Source organism: Micromys minutus, assembly GCF_963924665.1.
Source record: "Micromys minutus genome assembly, chromosome: 2".
In the NCBI taxonomy this organism is placed as follows: domain Eukaryota; kingdom Metazoa; phylum Chordata; class Mammalia; order Rodentia; family Muridae; genus Micromys; species Micromys minutus.
The window spans coordinates 89,442,411-89,454,136 of NC_137971.1; the positions used below are offsets into that span (position 1 = coordinate 89,442,411).

The 11,726-nt window shown below is 38.0% G+C and overlaps 1 pseudogene across 1 annotated transcript; it reads left to right on the forward strand.

Moving 5' to 3' along the window:
- Positions 1 to 8,488: 8,488 nt before the first annotated feature.
- On the forward strand, positions 8,489 to 9,033 carry LOC308416283 (chromobox protein homolog 3-like; annotated as a pseudogene). The gene has a single exon. The product of its transcript is annotated as a chromobox protein homolog 3-like (transcript).
- Positions 9,034 to 11,726: the final 2,693 nt, after the last annotated feature.

Consider the following 11,726-nt stretch of genomic DNA (forward strand, 5'->3'; position numbering starts at 1 on the left):
ATAAACACCTTACTGGAGGTCAGATGAAAAGGTCAGAGACAAAAATGGATACAGCTGTGCCTACATCCCAAAATCTGCCCTGCCCTGAATTGAATTCCTAAGGGTTATGCCTGAAGCTTCAATTGCAAATGTACTTCTCTGGGATACATTCCTAAGGGCTCTGCCCTGAACTTCAGATGCAGATGTACTTTCCTATTGTCTTATCTTAGAGGCTCTGACTAGAGCTACAAATGCAATTGTGCTTAATTTTAGCCCTTATAGGGTGTAGCACAGAAGCCAGGTCTCTGCCTTGGCTAGCTTCAAGATGTCCTGGAAAATTAATATTACTCTGTCACCAACTGTCCAGAGGTGCCAAAAATGCTCTCCAGATGCATGATTATTTTTTGCTTTTCCTTGGGTGTAGTTTCCTTCCTTGTTTTGGATTTTTCCATTTATCATCCTTTGTAGGGCTGTATTTGTGGACAGATACTGTGTAGATTTGGTTTTGTCCTGGAATGTCTTGATTTCTCCATCTATGGTGATTGAGAGTTTTGCTGGATATAGTAACCTGGGCTAGCATTTGTGTTCTCTTGGGGTCTGTATGACGTCTGTCCAGAATCTTCTAGTTTTCATAGTATTTTTTGAGAAGTCTAGTGTAATTCTGATTGGTAGGCTTTTATATGTTACTTGTTCTTTTTCCCTTACAGCTTTTAGGATTCTTTCTTTGTTTTGAATATTCACTGTTTTGACTATTATGTGTCAGGAGGAGTTTCTTTTCTGGTCCAATTTATTTGGAGTTCCTATATGTTCATGGTCATCTTGTTCTTAAGGGCAGGGAAGTTTTCTTCTACGATTTTGTTGAGGATATTTACTGTGCCTTTTAGTTGATATTCATCTCCCTCCTCTACAGCTATTATCCTTAGGCTAGGTCTATTCATTTTGTCCTGGGTCTCCTGAACATTTTGGGTTAAGAGATTTATGGGTTTTGCATCTTATCTGACTGTTTTGTCTATGTCTTCTATGTTGTCTTTGGCCCCTGAGATCCTTTCTTCCATCTCTTGTAGTCTGTTGGTAATGCTTGCATCTGTGACTCCTGATTTCTTTTTTAGTTTTTTTCATTTCCAGGGTTTTCTCTCTTTGTTTTCTTTATTGTTTCTATTCCCATTTTCAATTCCTTTATCTGTTTGGTTGTATTTTTCTGTAGTTCTTTGAGTCATTTTTCCAGGTTCTGCTGTAATTATTTAAGGGAGTTATTTATGCGCTTCTCCAAGATCTCCATCATCATCATGAAGTATGATTTCAAGTCTGAGTCTTGTTCTTCTGGTGTGTTTGGTAAACCACTACTTGCTGTGGTGAGAGAGCTGGGCTCTGATGTTGCTAGGTTGTCTTAGTCTCCATTGCTCAGGTTCTTTCACTTTCCTCTTGCCATTTTGTTGTCTGTGATTATAGGTAATCTTGTTGTCTCTGCTTGGGGCCTGTTTCTCCTGTGGATCGGAGGGCCCATGGGCTCAGGAAGAAAATTGCTTCTGGGTGTTTGGCTCTTTGTAGGTAGGAAGTGAGTTCTGATTGCATTGACTCCATTCTGTCTCTATGGGCTCAGGTGGGAGAGCTACTGTGAGGCTATTCTGGGAGCTCAGCCGTGTGCCAGTGGGTCCTGAGCTTTGATGGTGGTCACCCTGCCCTCTCGCTGAACTGGAAAAGACACAATCCAGTACTGCATCACACTAGTTGGCCTCCAGGGGCTCTAGACTATCCCTCCTGGGACAGCCTGAATGGTGTGTGGCAAGCTCTCTGTGGGCTCAGTCGGAAGAGTGCTTGCAAGGCTGTTCCCGGGTCTCGGCTGTCTGTGCCAGGTATTGAGTCTTGATGACAGCGTTCCAGCTCTCTTGTATGGGCTCAGGTGGAAGAGCATTTGCAAGGCTTCTTTGCAGACTTAGCTGTGTACAGACAGGTACTGTGTCTTCCTTCTGCTTAGGATGGAAAGTGTTCTTGCTGCTCTTCCGAGCTCCCAGGGACCTGTGCACAGGCGGGCCGCGTGTCCTGGTGCAAGTGGACCGGGTCTAGTTTTGGGCCAGAAGTGTGCACCCCTGTTCAGTCCCACTGCTTGAACCACGAGAGTTCTGTGCAGCCTGGCCTGGCATAGAACATGGGCAGAAGAAGTTGACTCACCCTTTTACTTAGGATGGGAAGTGTTCCTGCCACTCTTCCGAGCTCTGGGGGATCTATGCACAGGTGGACCACCCATCCTGGTGCAAGTGGCATACTTTCTCATCTTTATGGCTAAGCAAAACTTTATTTTGTTTAATTGCAACATTTTCTCCACCTAGTCATCTCTTGATAGGCACCTAATCTAGTTCCTGTTTTTGGTTATTGTTAATGCATTTTAGATTTACAACTGTAGCATTTACCAAATCTATAGGTCAACCAAACCAAGATGGTCATATTGGTACTCTGACTTTCAGGCACAACTTCATGGGTAAGACATTCCATCTTTAGTGTGGGTAAATCTATTGGTCATACTTCAACTTGTTTTCTAATTGATCCACTGAGTCCGTTTTATTTACAGTGTTTCTCTTTTGTTTCCTAATTCTTAATTCCCTTGTTGGCATGTCTGACTTACTGCTAATTTTCCATTCCTGTTGATGATTTAACATCAGTTTGATGAGTCTTTATCTTTCTTGCTTGCCTTTCTCCTCAATCATGGCCCAATTTATTGACTTCATTTTTATGCTAGTTTATACTCATTTCATATCATACCCAGACCACTTTTAGTATTAAACTTTTGTGACCTTCACCTAGCATTTTCCACATCTTAGCATCTATAAGCTCATTAGTTAAAACATTAAAAAGATCCTGTGAAGAAGGCATAGTGCCTTTTCATGTTTCATCTTTTGGTTCGGATATCTCTGCTGGTTTTACTTGAGGACTATTTTGGTGACTTACACTGTTTGAAATACAGGCATTAGAACTTCTTCTAGCCTAAACAATAAGCTTAAGGAATCCAGAATATCTCTGACTTACATAATGTACAACAAAGCAACTGAGAGTATTGCCAGAGAATTAAAAGTTAGAATGAAAAATTTAGATGATACTTTGAATATCTCAATCAAGGAGTGATTATCCACAGAGTTTTGCATGCTGTCTTAGCAGACACACATAAATATATCTAAGGAAAAGTGCTTGTTGGTATTTGAATTTACCTTACTTGTTTCCATTCCCTTGGGTGTTTTGCTTGTTTATTTGCTCTTTGTTTTCAATGAAACCTCGTCCCTGACTTCTTAGGCTTTATAGTTGCTGGTTACATTAACATTTTATTTAGAACTAATCAATTTGTCCATTCTCTTGTATTTCTGAATCTGGTCAGAAATGTCATTTATCTTGTCATCAAGAAGGCAATTTTACAAATACTTTTTGGCATATGGCCAGGCTTTTGCTAGTTTTGAGTATGTGTGGACAAAATATTGTTCATGCTATGGACTTCACTACAGAAGCTTGTGTGCTGACTTAGTTCTTTTGAGATGTTCCAGAAACTTTACAAAGCCTCCATGCAAGCAGTCAGAGTATCTTGTTCTGTGCCATGCTGCTATATCCTGATTTTCTCATGTAATTCTAAGGAGACTGGGACATTTTAGACACAAATGCAAGTAGTGGATGGTTAGAACTCTGTGAAAGCTCTTAATTTTGAAGGTTCAATCCAAAATTTGCCCCTCCTATCTACTGATTCAACAAACATAAATCAAAAATGTATTTTTTTCTCTTTTACAACTTTATTTTTTAAAGGGACACATATACAAATTTTAATGGAATTTTGTATAACAATATATAAATATTTTTGTCAGTACTTAATTCTTTTAGAGATTTGATAGCATGCATTGAAATCACAGTACTTACCATAAGCATAAAGTACATGTAGGACAGAACTTAACAAGGAAAAAGTCAGTTTTCTTGGTGAGTATAAATTAAGAATAATGATCTATGAATACCAGAAATTGCCATAAGGCTATTCTTGGATTATTAATGATTTAATATTCAAGTGTACCACACTCTGAGAGAGTGATAAACATTTATTTTTATCCTAAGAAGAACTGAGGCTTTCATTTTTTGGCCTTTGTTTTTTTTTGGGGGGGGGCTTCATATAGCCTGTGAGTTGTTTCTGGGGTGTTCAGAGCTTTCTGGGGTGAGTATCCAATTATAAGTGACTGCAAATTATGTCTGTTCTTTTGTGACTGGGTTACCTCAGTCAGGATGATATTGTCTAGATGCATCTATTTTCTTAGGAATTTCATAAAGTCATTTTTTCTGATAGCTGAGTAGTATGCCATTGTGTAAATGTACCACAATATTTGTATCCATTCATCTACTGAAGGACATCTGGGTTTTTTCCAGCTTCTGGCTATTAAAAATAGGGCTGTTATGAATATTGTGGTGCATGTGCACTTATTGTATGTTGGTGCATATCTGGGGTATAGGCCCAGAAGTGGAATAATTGGGTCTTAAGGTAGGACTATGTCCAATTTTCTGAGGAAACCCAGGCTGATTTCCAGAGTGATTGTACCAGTTTACAACCCCATCAACAGTGGAGGAGTGTTCCTCTTTCTCCACATCTTTGCCAGCATCTGCTGTTATCTGAGATTTGGATCTTAGCCATTCTGACTGGTGTGAGGTGGAATCTCAGGGTTTTTTTTGATTTGCATTTCCCTGATGACTAGGAATGTCGAGCACTTCCTTAGATGCTTTTCAGCCATTCGATATTCCTCAATTGAAAATTTTTTGTTTAGCTCTGTACCCCAATTTTTAATAGGATTGTATGATTCTCTGGTGTCTAACTTCTTGAGTTCTTTGTATGCATTGGATACTAGACCTCTATCAGATGTGGGGTTGGTAAAGATCTTTTCTCAATCTGTTGGCTGTCATTTTGTTTTTTTGACAGTGTCCTTAGCCTTACAGAAATTTTGCAGTCTCATTAAGTCTCATTTCTAGATCTTTGACCTTAGAGCACAAGCCATTGGAGTTCTGTTAGGGAAATTTTCTTTTGTGCCTATGTGTTCTAAGGTTTTCCCTACTTTCTCTTCTAATAATTTCAGTTTACCTGGTTTAATGTGGAGATCTTTGATCCACTTGCACTTGAGCTTTGTTAAGGAGATAAAAAAAAAAAAAGTCTATTTTCATTCTTCTGCATGCTGAGTGCCAGTGGAGCCAAGATTATTTGTTGAAGAGGCTGTCCATCCTCCATTGACTATTTACAGCTCCTTTGTCAAAAATCAAGGAGGCTTCATTTCTGGTTTTTCCATTCTATTCCATTTATCAACGTGCCTATCTCTATACCAGTACCATGCGGTTTTTAACAAAATTGCCTTGTAATATAGCTTGAGGTCAGGGATGGTGATTCCCACAGGTATATTTTTGTTGTTGAGGATGGATTTTGATATTCTAGGTTTTCTGTTATTCCAGATGAATTTATAAATTACTCTTTACAACTCTATAATGAATTGAGTTGAAATTTTAATGGGGATTGCATTGAATCTGTAGATTGCTTTTGGTAAGATGGCCATTTTTACAATGTTGATTCTTCCAATCCATGAGCATGGAAAATCTTTCCATCTTCTGAAATCTTTTTCAATTTCCTTCTTCAGAGATTTGAAATTCTTGTTATACAGGTCCTACACATGCTTAGTTAGAGTCACACCAAGGTATTTTATATTGTTTGTGACTATTGTGAAGGTTATCTTTTCCCTAATTTCTTTCTCCGAATGTTTGTCCTTTAAGTAGAGGAAAGCAACTGGTTTGTTTGAGATAATTTTATATCCAGAAACTTTGCTGAAGTTGTTTATCAGCTGTAAAATTTCTCTGGTGGAATTTTTTGGATCACTTAAGTATACTATCATGTCTTCTGCAAATAGTGATATTTTTACTTCTTCCTTTCCGATTTGTATCTTTTTAAATTCCTTTTGCTATCTAAGTGCTCCAGCCAGGACTTCCAGTAACTATGCTGAATAGTTTGGGGGAGAGTGTACAGCCTTGTCTGGACCCTGATTTTAATGGGATTGCTTCAAGTTTCTCACCATTAAGTTTGATGTTGGCTATTGGTTTGCTGTATATTGCTTTTATTATGTTTAGGTATGGGCCTTGGATTCCTGTTCTTTCGAAGACTTTCAACATGCAGCGGTGTTGAATTTTGTCAAATGCTTTCTCAGCATCCAGTGAGATGACCATGTGGTTTTTTTCTTTGAGTTTGTTTATATGGTGGATTACGTTGATGAATTTCCTTATATTAAACCATCCCTGCATCCCCGGGATGAAGCCTACTTGATCATGGTGAATGATCATTTTGATGTGTTCTTGGATTCGGTTTGTAAGGATTTTGTTGAGTATTTTTGCATCAATGTTCATAAGGGAGATTATCTGAAGTTTTTTTTTTTTTTTCCTTGTAGGGTCTTTGGGTGGTTTAGAAACGATGCTTATTGTGGCCTTGAAAAATGAGTTGGGTAGTGTTCCATCTGACTCTATTTTGTGGAATAGTTTGGAGAGTATTGGTATTAGGTCATCAATAAATTTCTGATAGAATTCTATATTGAACCCATCTGGTTCTGGGCTTTTTTTGGTTGGGAGGCTTTTGATGACTGCTTCTATTTCTTTAGGTGTTATGGGATTATTTAGATGGTTTACCTGGTCCTGGTTTAACTTTAGTATCTGGTATCTGTCTAGGAATTCATCAATTTCTTCCAGATTTTCCAGTTTTGTTGAGTACATGCTTTTGTAGTAGGATCTGATGATTTCTTGAATTTCCTCAGTTTCAGTTGTTATGTTTCCATTTTCATTTCTGATTTTCTTAAATTGGATACTCTCTCTTTGCCCTGTAATTAGTCTGGCTAAGGGATTATCAATCTTGCTAATTTTCTCAACAAACCAGCCCTTGGTTTTGTTGATTCTTTGAGTGGTTCTTTGTGTTCCTATTTGGTCAATTTCTGCTCTGAGATTGATTATTTCTCACCATTTACTTCTCTTGCGTGTATCTGCTTCCTTTAGTTCTAGAGCTTTAAATTGTGCTTTCAAGTTGCTAGTGTATGCTCTCTCCAGTTTCTTTTTGGATTCGCCCATAGCTATAAGTTTTTCTCTTAGTACTGCTTTCGTTGCCTTTCCTAGGTTTGGGTATGTTGTGTTTTCATTTTCATTAAATTCTAGGAAATCCTTAATTTGCTTCTGTATTTCTTCATTGACCATGCTATCATTTAATAAAGCCTTATTCAGCTTCCAAGTGTATATAGGACTTTTGTTTTCTTTGTTGCTATTAAAGGGGAGCCTTAATCCATGGTGATCTAATAGGATGCATTGAAGTATTTCAATCTTCTTATATCTATTGAGACTTGTTTTGTGAACAATTATATGGTCAGTTTTGGAGAAGGTACTGTAAGGTGCTAAGAAGAAGGTGTATTTTTGTTTTAAGGTGAAATGTTATGTAAATATCTATTAATTCCAATTGGTTCATAAACTCTGCTAGTTTCACTTCATCCTTGTTCAGTTTATGCTTCCATGATCTGTCTATAGATAAGAGTGGGATGTTGAAGTCTCCCACTATTATTATTTCTGGTGCAATGTATTTTTTGAGCTTTTGTATGGTTTCTGTTATGAATATGGGCGCTCCTGTATTTGGAGCATATATGTTACAAATTGAGAGTTCCTCCTGATAAATTTACCCTGTAATGAGTAAAAAGTGTCCTTCCTTATCTTTTTTAATAACTTTTGTGCCTTATTGTGGGCCTGTGTGTCTAGACTTTGATCCAGGGCTTTCGGGGCGGATCCCATGTTCCTATGCCAGAGGTCTGGTTCCAGTGAACTGGAGGGCTGCATTTTCCATGTGCTCTGCCTAACCCTCTCTGCACTTTGGTTACTCATAGCTCAGTTTCACCAGACCTGTTTCCCTGGATCTCTGCTATTCCAGGTGCCAAAGGCCCTGAGCATTTGGTCTGTACCCAAGGGCTTTCTGGGGTGATATTGAGTCCCTCCCTATGCCTGAGGTCTGGTTCCACTGAACCAGAGGGCTGCGTTTTCCTTCGTGCTCTGCCTAACCCTCTCTGGGCTTTGGTTACTCACAGCTCATTCTCACTGGGCCTATGTCCCTTGATCTCTGCTGTTCCAGGTGGCCCAAAAATGGTTTTTAAGTATACACATCTGGAACATGTGAGGATTATTTGAAGTATTATAAGTACTAATTTCAGAACTTAAAGTAGATGAGAATATATGCATAGTTCATGAATAAATATTAATTACATAAGAGATGAGTATTCCAAGCTATCTAAAAAGAAACTGAACCAAAGTCCCTGCAGATACTGAGGCATTCTCAGCTGCACTTTATGTTACATCAATACAAAATTATGCTCTCTTTAAGAATTCAAGGTGTCCCCTCTTCCCGGATGTCACGGAGATGAAGCACGTAGGCGGAAGACTGCAGGGTCTGTTGCCCAGAGCATCTGAGCAATGAACTCTTCAAGTCTCCTACTAAATTTAAAAAATGACCTCCAATAAAAATACACTGAAAAATGGGAAGGAAACGGAATTCAAAGAGTAAAAAAGTGGAAGAGAACGAGCCTGAAGAATTTGTGGCAAAAAAAGCACTGGACCGTAGTGTGGTGAATGGGAAGGTGGAGTATTTCCTAAAGTAGACAGGTTCACAGATGCAATAATACTTGGGAATAAGAAGAAAATTTAGATTGCCAAGAATTAATTGAAGCATCTCTTAATTCTCAGAAAGCTGGTAAAGAAAAAGATGGTACAAAAAGGAAATCTTTATCTGACAGTGAAACTAATAATAGCAAATCAAAGAAAAGAGATTCTGCTGACAAACCAAGTGAATTTGCTATAGGTCTTGATCCTGAATGAATAATTAGTGCCACAGACAGCAGTGGAGTGTTAATGTTTCTCATGAAATAGAAAGACTCAGATGAGGCTGACTTGGTGCTGGCAAAGGAGGTGAATATGAAGTGTCCTCAGATTGTCATTGCCTTCTATGAGGAGAGGCCGACTTGACATTCTTGACCTGAAGATGAAGCACAGTAATTATTTGCATATATATATATATCTGGATCTTGGGTTTTGTATTACTAGTGTAAAATACTAAAAATTAGCATTCTAACAAAAATTAAGTTTGATATTTGATATGCTGGTTTTGAATGTAGTTGGGATATTTTTGGGTTTTGTTCTGCTTCAAATGGCACTGATTTGTTTGAGTAATAACTTTCTGTAGTTGCTTCCTTTAACAATAGAATATTTGATACCATGTTGTATTTCCTCAGGTTTGAATAATAGGTTTTCCTAATCATTGGGAATATTTTATAGTCATTACTAAGGTCAGAACTTATTTTTAACTGGGACACAGAAGAACCATTCTGGACTTTTTTGTTCATATACAGTGTATATATAAAATACACAACTTGTTTGTTTTGTCTTGTTTTTAATACTCAAAACAACTGAAGATGAAAACAGAAGTTGATGAGATTCCATCATTGTGAACATTTTCCTAAATCATAACTTTTCAGATTAAGCAGAGTCTAATTTATTGGAGAGTTTAAAAGCAACCACATGAGAATTGATGTATTATCAAGTAAGTACAGCAGTTTCAGAATGTTGTTCATATCAACTCCCCCTTCAGGAAATGGAATTAGACAAAGTAGTAGTGTGATTCAATAACAAGACTTGGGCTGGGTGTAGTAGTGTATACCTTTGATCTCAGCACTCTAGAGCTCTGATTTAAGAGGCCAGCTGGTCTACAGAGGCAGGCCCAGGTCAGCCAGTCTGTAGTTTCCTCTGATGAACCAACATTCCTTTGCAGAAAGTGAAAATCTGTACTAAAATGCTATGATTCATAGAATCTGTTTGATGTGGAAATAGAATCCTGGTTGGAGCTGATGTTGGCAATTTAAGCCCTGCTGGGGAGGTGAGTGAACAAAATTTGCTAATGTTATTAATGACATGCAGGCTTTTCCTTTACCCTGACTCATTCCTTACTGGTAGGATCAATTTTTTCAGTATTTGGATTCTGGTTCAATGAGCCAGAAAAGTAACCCCATAGTTTCAGAATGTCATCCAATTGTATTTTTACTTTATTGTAAATCATAATGAGCAGTGGCCAATAAATAGTTTTATATTCCTTTAGAAAAAGAATTCAAAGATGTGGAGTCCCCATATGATCTCAGGTTGACTTTGTTTAACATCAGGTGAAATTCAAGTATCTTAGTAATAAATGATTATTTTAGTCCCCCTAGAATATCTTCCTGTAGAACGACTTTTTTAAAAAAGTTAACAGCCTGGGTACTCGAGGGAACTGTCTGGTAATAACAGCTCTTAGGAATTCAGGTTTGAAGACTTCCTGAATGAAACTCTGCTTGGCTGGTGGCTCTTAGTTGAGTCTGTTCACATACAGTGCTTCCCGCATTAGGAAAGAAATTCCTGATGATGTCCCAGCCTCACCATAGCTGGGAAACAGCAACAGACACTACTTGTTAGGGTAAGGCAATACAGACTGCAGACACCAAAATTCCACTTGGCACTCTCACATTACTGGTCTCATTGTGCTGTATTTACAACTGCTAGTGCTCCAGGTGGGGGTAAGGAAGATGCTGAGGGGGACATCTAAGGAGTCTCCATACTCTTCACATGGGTGGGCACCTTAGCCTTTGCTCTTCTTGACTCCCAAATTCTCCTCTCCCCCTTGATGGCTCAGTGCATCCACTTTGGTATTTCCTTGCTCACTCTCTTTTGCTGTTTGAGTTTTGATTCAGTCAAATCTTGGATGCAACCTTATGCTCCTACACTGAAAAAACATGTGGGAAACCACCTCCCCACTCTTTTCAAACATAGTTTGTTTTTTCTTAAATTGGACGTGCTTCTGTGGAAGTGTCTACATGAGATTCTTTGTTCTTTTGTTAATCTAACTTTTATTTAATCATTAGTATATGGCAGACAATGTTGACATAAAAGTGATAGAAATAAATGTATGTTTAAAGAATGTTGAGGCACTAACCCACTGTAAGATCATGGAAACATATTGGATATTTTTAAAATTCGTGTGAAAACTATGTGCACAATTTTAGGGGTACTCTGAAGATAAAAGACAACCTGCCTATGTGTTCTGTAGAAAATTTTAGGAAATAGTTATATTAAAGCTGACTGTAAAGACAAAAGTCAACAGGATCAGAACTACCCCATTAAAGACTGTGAATCATAGGTCTGAGGAATCAGAAAGCACTTTAATGTGGAATAGAGAGGGGGAGGTAAAGATTTATGCTGTGTATGTTGCCCAAACTCATGGTAGTTATGAAGTGAGGAACAATTAGAGAATGACATGAAGTTGAAAAGAGATGTAGGTGAGGGCCATCAAAAGGAGTTGAACTTTCTTTATTAAATGAGTTTGTTCTTGAGAGTTGTTTGTCATGTTGGCCTCGGGATTTACTGTGAACTAGAAATCTGGATTTTAACATTAACATCTGTGAACATAACAATCCATGAATATTAAGTAACCTTATTACTCTCAAACTGTGTACCACATGTTCATATTTTTTCAGTTAAACTTCAAGTATTTTATAATTTGAGGTAAACACTGAAAGCCTGTAGCAATACTAATAGCATTTTATTGTGATTTTCCTGCCCGACCAGCATGATGACAGTATGACATAAGAACATGAAGAAATGTTAGATGCTAATCCTGAAGATGTGGCAGATCATGAAAACAATGGCACTGATGTAGTATGCCT